Consider the following 12,835-nt stretch of genomic DNA (forward strand, 5'->3'; position numbering starts at 1 on the left):
AGATTTAAAAGCCTAGGAAAAATCTTTGTGACCTCATTCCTCACATGCAAGCAGAAAGTGAATTTTAGTGCAGGCCACTATCATCATTCGGCACTTGGAAGAGGAAATAAGGGAAGACTTCCTTGCCTTTGTGCGTGCCCATGACCTCACCGGTAAAGGTTTAGCCTGGCTCCTTTTGTGCACCGTTGAAGACCTCGGATTGAACATGGCCAAGTGCAGGGGACTTTGTTTCGATGGAGCAAGTGCCATGGTGGGAACATTCAAAGGGTGTGCCGCAGTACTCATGAAGAAGTACACCCTGGCCAAGCCAATCCACTGCTTTAGCCACCGGCAGAATCTTGTACTGACGAAGGCGTGTGACGTCAAGGAAGTGAAGATCGCTCTTCAAACACTGACCCAGGTGTACAACCTGACCCAGGTGTACAACACTGACCCAGGTGTACAACACTGACCCAGGTGTACAACACTGACCCAGGTGTACAACCTGACCCAGGTGTACAACACTGACCCAGGTGTACAACACTGACCCAGGTGTACAACACTGACCCAGGTGTACAACACTGACCCAGGTGTTCAACACTGACCCAGGTGTACAACCTGACCCAGGTGTACAACACTGACCCAGGTGTACAACCTGACCCAGGTGTACAACACTGACCCAGGTGTACAACACTGACCCAGGTGTACAACACTGACCCAGGTGTACAACCTGACCCAGGTGTACAACCTGACCCAGGTGTATAACACTGACCCAGGTGTACAACCTGACCCAGGTGTACAATACTGACCCAGGTGTACAACCTGACCCAGGTGTACAACACTGACCCAGGTGTACAACCTGACCCAGGTGTACAACACTGACCCAGGTGTACAACACTGACCCAGGTGTACAACACTGAGCCAGGTGTACAACCTGACCCAGGTGTACAACACTGACCCAGGTGTACAACACTGACCCAGGTGTACAACTTCGTTCATCCTTCAAATATGCGCTCTCTCCGGTTCACAGAGGTTGTCAAGGTTACCTCGGCCAAGCGCGAAACGCTTGTTCCCCTGTGCCCCACCAGGTGGATTGAGAGGCATGACAGAATGATGGTTTTCGTTGAATTTCTGCCTGTCATCGCTGTTTTTCTCGAGGAGGAACTTGACGCCACCGCTGGGCTCCTTCTCATCGCCATACGTGTTTCCTGCTTTCTCGTTGGACTGGTTGTAGTGGAGTGTATATTGGCACATACTCGAGAGCCAAACTTCAGAGGAAAGATGGCGACCTGGTGTCAGCCGATGCCGTGGCATCAAGACCATTTTTGCCAAGTTCAGAGCAGATGCGGAGAATCATTTTCACGACGTGTTCACGAAAGTGGAAGAACTTTTGGTCGAGGTGGGGTCATCGCATGACACCATCCCTGTGCCACGACTCTGTGGACGACAGACCCAGCGATCAAATGTTCCGTGCGAGAATACTGAGGAGTACTACCGCCGGGCGGTGTACATTCCGTTCGTGGACCACATCTTGGCTGAGTTGAAGAGTCGGTTCGGTGACGACACAGTGCCTGTCGCACTTCAGCTCAAGCAACTCCTCAAAGGCCCAGAAACGGATGTTGCGTGCGGTTGTGCTTCAAGTGGCGAAGCTCACGAGCTCGACATTGAATCCCTGACACTCGTGAAAGCAGAAGCAGAGCTGGGGATTATCTGTTCCGGTCTTCCAAACGATCAAAGAAGCCCAGGCACACGCCAGCACCAGCATCTGAGGAGTACCGTCGGCCAAGAGCGCCTGAACAGGCTTGCCCTCCTCTGTGTCCACCATGATATCCCCATTTCAGTCGAGAGATTGATAAGCAAATTCGGCGAAAAAAACCGCCGACTACTCTTTGCTTGGTGAGGCACTTGTTGAATACTTGGGAATTTGTAAATATATTTCTTTAGATCAGCCAATCTTTGCAAATGTGTTACCTCAATCCCATGTAAAAGAAGCCCTATAAGAATTCCTTTTTATCTTCACCTGCGTCTAATTTCACATATTAGCTCTTTTTTGTAAAGGTCAGGTTTGTAATTTATATATGACCTGTATTATGATCACCCTTGCTGCTTACATAGCGAAATAAACATTTAGTTTTCTTCGAGTGATCGTATGGTGATGATTTCTACCTGTTCAGATCTGCCTTTTTACGGGTCGGATGTGCAATTTGAATTGTTTCTTGTTATTGCTTGCCAGCTTAATATTGATTGCACTTCATATATAGATACAAGAAAAATTCATTTGTCACATATACATTGATTGCTCGGGAGCTGCGGATTTTAAGCAAAGAACCGCCATCACTATCCATTGGTCTTCACTGTTTGAGGCTGTCGCTAACTTATGAAATTTTACCAGCGGGCTCCCCAAAATTGATTTTCTGGATCCGCCCTGCTTTGTTCCTCGTGTCGACTGTTATATCAACTGTTTTGCTTTCCACTGCTTCATTAATCACACTCTTGACTTCCTCCCCAACTTTCTGCTTGACTTCATCAATCCTAGATTTGAACTCAGTGTTCACTTCAGACCTGATATCATCTCTAATTTCCTCCTTCAGACTCTTGACATCACTCTTGATCTCCTCTAAGGCCTCAGTGGTTTTAGTTTCCAGGGCATCCATACGTCTTTCTACTTTATCCTGTCTCTTGGATGTGTTGGTTACTTGTTTGAACAATTTCCCCGCAACAATATCGCATTTGGTACAATACCAGTGAATCTTACTTACTTGATTGCTGCTCAGGAAATTATACACTGCCTCAGTGACCTCCTCACACTTTATGTGGTGCCACATTTCACATAGTTCACAGCCTAGAGCCTTGTCTTCCTCACCAACCTTAACCTTACAGACTGGGCATGTGTGTTTGTTTATCTGCGTCGCTATCGTCTGCCCCTGTCAGCTGATCATCCCCGCCCCCAGCCGCAAGGCTTGTTTTGCCAGATCCAACAATATCCTTGGTTTTTGTGCCCGCCTGCTTACTAGATGGATTATTCTTGGAATGATTCATTCTTCTGGCAATATTACTATTGGAGAATTCCTTCACTTTTACAGAGCTCTCACGGGCACGTCCACCCTCGACCACGACCACGGACCCTAGGCCTCCGGTGTGTGGAGGAAAAGAGAACAAGGAAAGAATGAGGACAACAACAACACACTCAGCCGCCGCAAAGGTTGGGGCCGCCTCATCTGCAGGGCTGGACAGCAGCATGAGTGGCCAGGACAAGCAGGAGCAGACTGCTGCAGGGGGCAGGAGGGTCAGTGGTCACCAGATGAAGCAACTTGCTGCTGGCAACTCCAGCAACAAAGGAGAGAGGAAGTTTGTGTGTCTGGAGTGTGGAAAAGAATTAATCACAAGGGGAGGCCTCAGATATCACACCTTTACACACACTGGTGTGAAGAAGTATGAATGTAAGGAATGTGGGAAACTATTCATCCAGAAGAGTACCCTTGATAGACACACCCTTACACACACTGGTGTGAAGAACTATGAATGTAAGGAATGTGGGAAACTATTCACCCTGAAGGGTCACCTTGATAGACACACCCTTACACACACTGGTGTGAAGAACTATGAATGTAAGGAATGTGGGAAACTATTCACCCTGAAGGGTCACCTTGATACACACACCCTTACACACACTGGTGTGAAGAACTATGAATGTAAGGAATGTGGGAAAAAATTCATCCGGAAGAGTACCCTTGATAGACACACCCTTACACACACTGGTGTGAAGAACTATGAATGTAAGGAATGTGGGAAACTATTCATCCAGAAGAGTACCCTTGATAGACACACCCTTACACACACTGGTGTGAAGAACTATGAATGTAAGGAATGTGGGAAACTATTCATCCTGAAGAGTCACCTTGATACACACACCCTTACACACACTGGTGTAAAAAGTCATGAGTGTGAAGAGTGCGGGAAGAGGTTCAGTGTGAAGCAGGCACTCAATCGACATGTCTTCAGGCACTATGGCCTTAGAGAGTTCAAGTGTGATGTTTGTGGAAAGCTCTTTAAGACAAAGAGAGACATTGCCAGGCACATGAAGATCCACTTCTGAAGTGTGTCTGCCTACAGTAGTTATAGTGACCAAGGTAGGGAAGGGGATGGGAGGGAGAGGAAGGGAAGAGAGAGGAAGGCAAGGCTGCAGTAGGGAAGGGAAGGCTAGCCCAAGAACGGGAAGGGAAGGAAAGGGAAGGCAGAGCAAGGGAAGGAAATCCCAAGGAAGGAAAAGGGAGAGTAATGTGGTGTGGCTGGGTGTGGTGTGGTGTGGCTGGGTATGGTGTGTGGTGTGACTGGGTGTGGTGTGTGGTGTGGCTGGGTATGGTGTGGTGTGTGGTGGGGCTGGGTGTGGTGTGGTGGGGCGGGGTTTGGTCTGGTGTGGTGTGTGGTGGGTCTGGGTGTGGTGTGGTGTGGGGCGGGGTTTGGTGTGGTGTGTGGTGGGGCTGGGTATGGTGTGGTGTGGTGTGGTGTGGTGCGGTGTGGTGGTGTGTGTGTGGGCTGGGTATGGTGTGGTGTGGTGTGGTGTGTGGTGCGGCTGGGTATGGTGTGGTGTGGTGTGTGGTGTGGCTGGGTATGGTGTGGTGTGGTGTGTGGTGCGGCTGGGTTTGGTGTGGTGTGGTGTGTGGTGCGGCTGGGTATGGTGTGGTGTGGTGTGTGGTGCGGCTGGGTATGGTGTGGTGTGGTGTGTCGTGCGGCTGGGTGTGGTGTGTGGTGCAGCTGGGTTTGGTGTGGTGTGTGGTGTGGCTGGGTATGGTGTGGTGTGGTGTGTGGTGTGGCTGGGTATGGTGTGGTGTGGTGTGTGGTGTGGCTGGGTGTGGTGTGGTGTGGTGTGGTAGGATTTGACTCGGCGACTTTTTTTACCTCGCTGTTGGTGGTGTTTGCAGAAGGACAAGCAGGACCCGGACGGTGACATCATTATGAGGCTTGAGTACGGTCTCCTGAACTCCTCGTCCCTGGAGCTGATTGGTGAGTTGGCGACCCTGTTTTTTCTTTGTTCGCATGTCTCTCTGTCTCTATCTCTGGTTGTGGCTTTTAATTGATGGGTCTGTCTATGTCTGTGTCTCTGGATGTTTTATTTGCTTCTCATTTTCTCTCTCTCTGTCTGGGTCTCTCTATGTCTTTGTCTCTGTTTTTCTCTCATTTTCTCTCCCTGTGTGTCTGTCTCTCTTGATGTTTTATTTGCTTCTCATTTTCTCTCTCTGTCTGTGTGTCTGTCTCTATGTGTCTTTGTCTGTCTCTGTCTCTCTCTGGATTTCTGTAGCTTTTTATTTATTTATTTTTACAACAAAGGAGACGGCTCAAGGGCAACAAAAAGTGCATAGAAAAAAAAGGCCCGCTACTCACCGCTGCCATAATAGACGAAAGTAAAGAGTGGCCAAGAGAGAGGTCAATTTGTGGTGGAGAGGTGTCTTGATAATGGCTGTTTTATGTCTACTTCTCATTTGGTCTCTGTCTGTCTCTGTCTCTGGGTTTCTGTAGCTTGTAGTGATAGTTCTCTCTCTCTCTCTCTCTCTCTCTCTCTCTCTCTCTCTCTCAACAGCGCGGAGACGGTGGTGAGCATAGCCAAGGGGTGCGAGGAGGAGGTGTGCAAAGTGGACATGCAGACCGAGGTGGCGTTCCTGGATGGGTGAGTCCGAGGGGGATGGGAGGAGAATGTGCGTTAAGATGCGATTGGTTCAGCTGTGTCAAAGTTCTCAAGCTCTGTTCAAGTCTTCCATCCTCAAACTTCACTTGTAATCTTGTCTTAACCTCACTTTCCAGCAATAACAGTTCGGTCATCATAGGCAAGATCAACCGGCTTGAGGTGACAGCAAGCAACAAGGGGGAACACGTGTACCTCCCCAGCCTAATGGTGAGCCTGGCGCCGCCCCTCGTGGTCTTCCAGCCTCCTCACCAGTGCATCTTCCACTCCTCCGAGCTTGTGTATAACTTGACCAACCCTCTGAAGAGCAGTGCTGAGGTGAGTGAGGGAAGGGAACGGAAGGGAAGGGAGAGGAAAGGAAGGGAAGGCTGAGAAAGGGAAGGGAAGAGAAGGGAAGGTCAAGGAAGGGAAGGGAAGAGAAGGGAAGGTCAAGGAACAGAAGGGAAGGTCAAGGAAGGAAAGGGAAGGGAAAGAAAGGGAAGAGAGAGGAAAGGAAATTGAAGAGAGGAGAAGGGAACGGAAGGTCAAGGAAGGGAACGGAAGGGATGGAAAGGGAAAGGAAAGGATAGGGAAGGGAAGGGAGAGGAATCAGAATCAGAAACTTTATTTCCATTTTATACAATGGTTATTCTTTACAGGCTTAAAACTATTGATCATAGTATATAGAGTGGTCCCCCCCCCAGGCGGGGACTCCGAGGCAGGGTGAAGGTGCGCCATTTTGAAATTTTGGAAAAGATGTCTACATAGTTTGTCTATTTTTGATCTGTTGTCTGTCTGGAAAGCTGGATTTTCTTATAGCCTTCTCAAACTAATGCTTCCTCTACATAGTTTGTCTATTTTTGATCTGTTGTCTGTCTGGAAAGCTGGATTTTCTTATAGCCTTCTCAAACTAATGCTTCCTCTACATAGTTTGTCTATTTTTGATCTGTTGCTCTGTCTGGAAAGCTGGATTTTCTTATAGCCTTCTCAAACTAATGCTTCCTCTACATAGTTTGTCTATTTTCAATCTGTTGTCTGTCTGGAAAGCTGGATTACCTCATGTCATTAGAATGCAATTGATACCTTTTCTTGGCCTTTGGAAAGAGTTGATGTGAGGGGAAGTGTTGAGGATGCCCGCCTACAGTCCTTGCTGAGCAGTTTCTGTGTCTTTCAGAGCGTGTGAAGCAGTTTGCCAACCTGGTCCTGGCCCTCATGATGCTGTTCGCCAGGTACAATCACTGGATGGTGGGCGACAAGTTTGAGAGACTCGCCCCCTCACTGGTAATTATGCCCCGTTGTCATTTTTCCTTCTCTCTGGTCAGGGGCAGGACCTAGTGTTTTTTATGCCTTTTTTGTTTTATTGCCCTTGAACCCTAAAAGATAAAACTACATAACCTCCCCTAACTTAACCTCACCTAGCCTTACCTAATGTCTCCTAACTTAACCTATCCTCCCTTACCCTAGCCAAGAGGTCACCCGCCGCAGCCGCCGAAGGGAAGGACGGAGGAACAGCTGCCAACTCCATCGCTGGCGGCTCCACGTCTACTCTCGTCTCCTCCTCCTCCGCCTCCTCCTCCTCTCTCAACATGGACGGTCAAAAAAGGATGTTTAGTGTGGAGGTGTTTGATTGGGGTATGTGGGTTGGTGTTTATAATTTCATTTGTGTGTGTGTGTGTGTGTGTGTGTGTGTGTGTGTGTGTGTGTGTGCTACCCTTCCCTCCCTCCCTCACCCCAATGTTTGTCTCTAGGTGTTTGTAGGCGATAAGATGACCTTTCAACACACCTTCTTTCTTTCCTTTATTCTTTCCCTCTTTACAACGTTATTGTAAGTATACGTAACCTTAAACTAATGAAATACAAGTTACGTGAACCCTACCCTCGAGATATGTTATTTTGATCTCTGTACGTATAGGCAAGATTACGTCTCTTAAACTAACGATATATAAGTTATGTCAACCTTAACCTGCGAGGTGTTTGTATAAGTAACCTCAATTCACTGGCATGTTTGTATAAGTAACCTCAATTCACTGGTATGTTTGTATAAGTAACCTCAATTCACTGGTATGTTTGTATAAGTAACCTCAATTCACTGGTATGTTTGTATAAGTAACCTCAATTCACTGGTATGTTTGTATAAGTAACCTCAATTCACTGGTATGTTTGTATAAGTAACCTCAATTCACTGGTATGTTTGTATAAGTAACCTCAATTCATTTCATATGTTGTATGTTACTGTGATCTCTATGTATAGTGAAGATTACATCCTTTAAACTAGCAAAATATAAGGTTCACCAACCTTACCTTTGAGATGTTTGTATAAGTAACCTCAATTCACATATATGGTATGTTTGTATAAGTAACCTCAATTCATTTCATATGTTGTATGTTACTGTGATCTCTATGTATAGTGAAGATTACATCCTTTAAACTAGCAAAATATAAGGTACACCAACCTTACCTTTGAGATGTTTGTATGAGTAACCTCAATTAACTCGTATGTCGTATGTTACTTTGACCTGTACGTATAGAGAAGATTATGTCATTTAAACTAGCAAAATATAAGTTACGCCAACCTTACCTACGAGATGTTTGTATAAGTAACCTCATTTCATTTCATATGTTACCTTGATCTGTATGTATAGGGAAGATTATGTCATTTAAACTGATGGAATATAATTTGTCAACCTTACTTACGAGATGTTTGTATAAGTAACTTCAATTCACACTTTGATCTCTGTACGTCGAGGCAAGGTTACGTCAGCCCAGCACTCACTGTTTGCTTATTTCTCGTCTTTACGTAGACGTAACATTACGATCCTTGTATTGTTGTAGGACTTGTGTTGTGGAGAAGAAGTATTGCTGTAGGACTTGTGTTGTGGAGAGGAATATTGCTATAGGACTTGTGTTGTGGGGAGGAAGTATTGCTGTAGGACTTGTGTTGTATAGAGGAAGTATTGCTGTAGGACTTGTGTTGTGGAGAGGAAGTATTGCTGTAGGACTTGTGTTGTGGAGAGGAAGTATTGCTGTAGGACTTGTGTTGTGGAGAGGAAGTATTGCTGTAGGACTTGTGTTGTGGAGAGGAAGTATTGCTGTAGGACTTGTGTTGTGGAGAGGAAGTATTGCTGTAGGACTTGTGTTGTGGAGAGGAAGTATTGCTGTAGGACTTGTGTTGTGGAGAGGAAGTATTGCTATAGGACTTGTGTTGTGGACAGACAAACAACGTAATATAATCTTATAAGGGAAGTAAGAGTGTTATAAAAATTGCAACAGTTTGTCAGAAAGGCCTATTTTTAACCCCTTGACTGTGGATTTCCTACAAGAAGACATCAAAAAGATATAGGAGTGGAACAAAAAGTGGCTGCTACAATGCAATGAGGAAAAATGTAAAGTTCTGAACCTTGGGAGGGGATATCCAGCACACCAATACCACATGGGAAACACTCCACTATCCACCACAGAGGCAGAGAAAGACCTGGGAGTGTATGTTACCAGGCTACCAGTGAAGGGATATCCAGCACACCAATACCACATGGGAAACACTCCACTATCCACCACAGAGGCAGAGAAAGACCTGGGAGTGTATGTTACCAGGCTACCAGTGAAGGGATATCCAGCACACCAATACCGCATGGGAAACACTCCACTATCCACCACAGAGGCAGAGAAAGACCTGGGAGTGTATGTTACCAGGCTACCACTGAAGGGATATCCAGCACACCAATACCACATGAGAAACACTCCACTATCCACCACAGAGGCAGAGAAAGACCTGGGAGTGTATGTTACCAGGCTACCACTGAAGGGATATCCAACACACCAATACCACATGGGAAACACACCAATATCCACCACAGAGGCAGAGAAAGACCTGGGAGTGTATGTTGCCAGGCTACCAGTGAAGGGATATCCAGCACACCAATACCACATGGGAAACGCTCCACTATCCACCACAGAGGCAGAGAAAGACCTGGGAGTGTATGTTACCAGGCTGCCACTGAAGGGATATCCAGCACACCAATACCACATGGGAAACACTCCAATATCCACCACAGAGGCAGAGAAAGACCTGGGAGTGTATGTTACCAGGCTACCAGTGAAGGGATATCCAACATACCAATACCACATGGGAAACACTCCACTATCCACCACAGAGGCAGAGAAAGACCTGGGATTATATGTTACCAGGCTACCTGTGAAGGGATATCCAGCTCACCAATACTACATGGGAAACACTCCACTATCCACCACAGAGGCAGAGAAAGACCTGGGAGTGTATGTTACCAGGCTACCAGTGAAGGGATATCCAGCACACCAATACCACATGGGAAACACTCCAATATCCACCACAGAAGTAGAGAAAGACCTGGGAGTGTATGTTACCAGGCTACCAGTGAAGGGATATCCAGCTCACCAATACCACATGGGACACACTTCACTATCCACCACAGAGGCAGAAAAAGACCGTGGAGTGTATGTTACCAGGCTACCAGTGAAGGGATATCCAGCACACCAATACCACATGGGAAACACTCCACTATCCACCACAGAGGCAGAGAAAGACCTTGGAGTGTATGTTACCAGGCTACCAGTGAAGGGATATCCAGCACACCAAATCCACATGGGAAACATTCCACTATCCACCACAGAGGCAGAGAAAGACCTGGGAGTGTATGTTACCAGGCTACCACTGAAAGAATATCCAGCACACCAATACCACATGGGAAACACGCCAATATCCACCACAGAGGCAGAGAAAGACCTGGGAGTGTATGTTACCAGGCTACCAGTGAATGGATATCCAGCACACCAATACCACATGGGTAACACTCCACTATCCACCACAGAGGCAGAGAAAGACCTGGGAGTGTATGCTACCAGACTACCAGTGAAGGGATATCCAGCACACCAATACCACATGGGAAACACTCCAATATCCACCACAGAGGCAGAGAAAGACCTGGGAGTGTATGTTACCAAGCTACCACTAAAGGAATATCCAGCACACCAATACCACATGGGAAACACTCCACTATCCACCACAGAGGCAGAGAAAGACCTGGGAGTGTATGTTACCAGGCTACCAGTGAAGGGATATCCAGCACACCAATACCACATGAGAAACACTCCACTATCCACCACAGAGGCAGAGAAAGACCTGGGAGTGTATGTTACCAGGCTACCAGTGAATGGATATCCAGCACACCAATACCACATGGGTAACACTCCACTATCCACCACAGAGGCAGAGAAAGACCTGGGAGTGTATGATACCAGGCTACCAGTGACTGGATATCCAGCACACCAATACCACATGGGTAACACTCCACTATCCACCACAGAGGCAGAGAAAGACCTGGGAGTGTATGTTACCAGGCTACCAGTGAAGGGATATCCAGCACACCAATACCACATGGGAAACACTCCAATATCCACCACAGAGGCAGAGAAAGACCTGGGAGTGTATGTTACCAGGCTACCAGTGAAGGGATATCCAGCACACCAATACCACATGGGTAACACTCCACTATCCACCACAGAGGCAGAGAAAGACCTGGGAGTGTATGTTACCAGGCTACCAGTGAAGGGATATCCAGCACACCAATACCACATGGGAAACACTCCACTATCCACCACAGAGGCAGAGAAAGACCTGGGAGTGTATGTTACCAGGCTACCAGTGAAGGGATATCCAGCACACCAATACCACATGGGAAACACTCCACTATCCACCACAGAGGCAGAGAAAGACCTGGGATTATATGTTACCAGGCTACCAGTGAAGGGATATCCAGCACACCAATACCACATGGGTAACACTCCACTATCCACCACAGAGGCAGAGAAAGGCCTGGGAGTATAATTATGGTACCAGGCTACCAGTGAAGGGATATCCAGCACACCAATACCACATGGGAAACACTCCACTATCCACCACAGAGGCAGAGAAAGGCCTGGGAGTGTATGTTACCAGGCTACCAGTGAAGGGATATCCAGCACACCAATACCACATGGGAAACACTCCACTATCCACCACAGAGGCAGAGAAAGACCTTGGAGTGTATGTTACCAGGCTACCAGTGAAGGGATATCCAGCACACCAATACCACATAGGAAACACTCCACTATCCACCATAGAGGCAGAGAAAGGCCTGGGAGTGTATGTTACCAGGCTACCAGTGAAGGGATATCCAGCACACCAATACCACATGGGAAACACTCCACTATCCACCACAGAGGCAGAGAAAGGCCTGGGAGTGTATGTTACCAGGCTACCAGTGAAGGGATATCCACCACACCAGTACCACATGGGAAACACTCCACTATCAACCACAGAGGCAGAGAAAGGCCTGGGAGTATAATTATGTTACCAGGTTACCAGTGAAGGCAAAAGCCGTGCCAATTGCAGCGGACGGGTTAAGAAATATATACATACGACATTTTGAAGTTTTTTTTGTTTTTTTCTTACATGTGGCCTACAGCGCCGGTAGGCTAATCCATATGAGCCTGATGGTCGGCCCTAGCCCGTCATGGCGCAGGCAATTGTTTATAGTGGTGCCATTATTATTATTGGCTCATGCTGCCCCCCGGAGCTCATTCTTGATTCCACTTGTGCTGCAGAGCTTCTTCTAGAGTCTGGGTTGATAGGTGGTCTTCAGGACAGCATGTGGGTAGTCTTAGGCCACTTGGCGGTGACTGAAAAATCCCAGGTGGTTAGCGGCGGATTCGAACCATCATGGACAACGCACCGAATGCGAGGCTGGCACGCTAACCACTCAGCCACTGCCTCCCCTGAATGTATGCCTACATTTTTTTTTATGGTAAAATAAACAGCTGAGGGCAGTAAATGAAGCAGGAGTCACATCACGGCAGCCACTATAAATAAAATTCGCCTGTTCCGCCAATGGGCTGGGGCCGTCCAAGAGGGCCTACTGGTGCTACAGGCAGACAGGGGTAGACAGGAAGCTGATGAGAAAATAGAATTCCCAAACCAATTCTGGTGTGTCTGTATGCATGTGTGTGTGTGTGTGTGTGTGTGTGTGTGTGTGGACTAGAACAAACAAACAAAAACATAGACCAATAGTTACATTAGGAAGACATACACAATAAGGAAAAATTTATTCATGGAAACCAACAAGGAAAGGTTAGATACTGAGGAAGGGAGGAAGAACAAAGGGGTGGAATAAGATAACATGTGCT

The 12,835-nt window shown here is 47.2% G+C and overlaps 1 long non-coding RNA gene across 1 annotated transcript in view; it reads right to left on the reverse strand.

Moving 5' to 3' along the window:
• LOC126984767 (uncharacterized) overlaps positions 1 to 9,917 on the reverse strand; it is a 120,969-nt gene extending 111,052 nt beyond the window's left edge. The window contains exons 1-3 of the long non-coding RNA XR_007737650.1: positions 9,903 to 9,917; positions 8,000 to 9,209; positions 7,626 to 7,963 (exon numbers count right to left, since the gene is read on the reverse strand). This is a non-coding gene — a long non-coding RNA (uncharacterized LOC126984767). The remainder of the gene's footprint in view (positions 1 to 7,625; positions 7,964 to 7,999; positions 9,210 to 9,902) is intronic.
• Positions 9,918 to 12,835: the final 2,918 nt, after the last annotated feature.

This window comes from Eriocheir sinensis, chromosome 57 (genome assembly GCF_024679095.1).
Source record: "Eriocheir sinensis breed Jianghai 21 chromosome 57, ASM2467909v1, whole genome shotgun sequence".
Classification (NCBI taxonomy): Eukaryota; Metazoa; Arthropoda; class Malacostraca; order Decapoda; family Varunidae; genus Eriocheir; species Eriocheir sinensis.